Consider the following 260-nt stretch of genomic DNA (forward strand, 5'->3'; position numbering starts at 1 on the left):
GCGGGAGCCGGGGCCACTGCGCCTGCGCGCCGGGAACCGCGGCCTGCGGGTCCGCGACGGCACTTTCGACGCCAGGCCGCGGCGTGCCGGGAGTCGACGCCGTGGACGTCAGAGCCGCAGCCACGTTCCGGCCTCACGAAAGTCCCTCCGGCCTCTCCCTGTCTGGGTGGAAAGGGCTTCCGGACGGGGAGAATCGGCGTTTCTTGGTAAATTCGGACACCGGTCAGTCAGTGGCGAATCAGCCGGGGCCTTGCGTAAGT

This window comes from Dipodomys ordii, unplaced genomic scaffold (assembly GCF_000151885.1).
Source record: "Dipodomys ordii isolate 6190 unplaced genomic scaffold, Dord_2.0 Scaffold3, whole genome shotgun sequence".
Taxonomy (NCBI): domain Eukaryota; kingdom Metazoa; phylum Chordata; class Mammalia; order Rodentia; family Heteromyidae; genus Dipodomys; species Dipodomys ordii.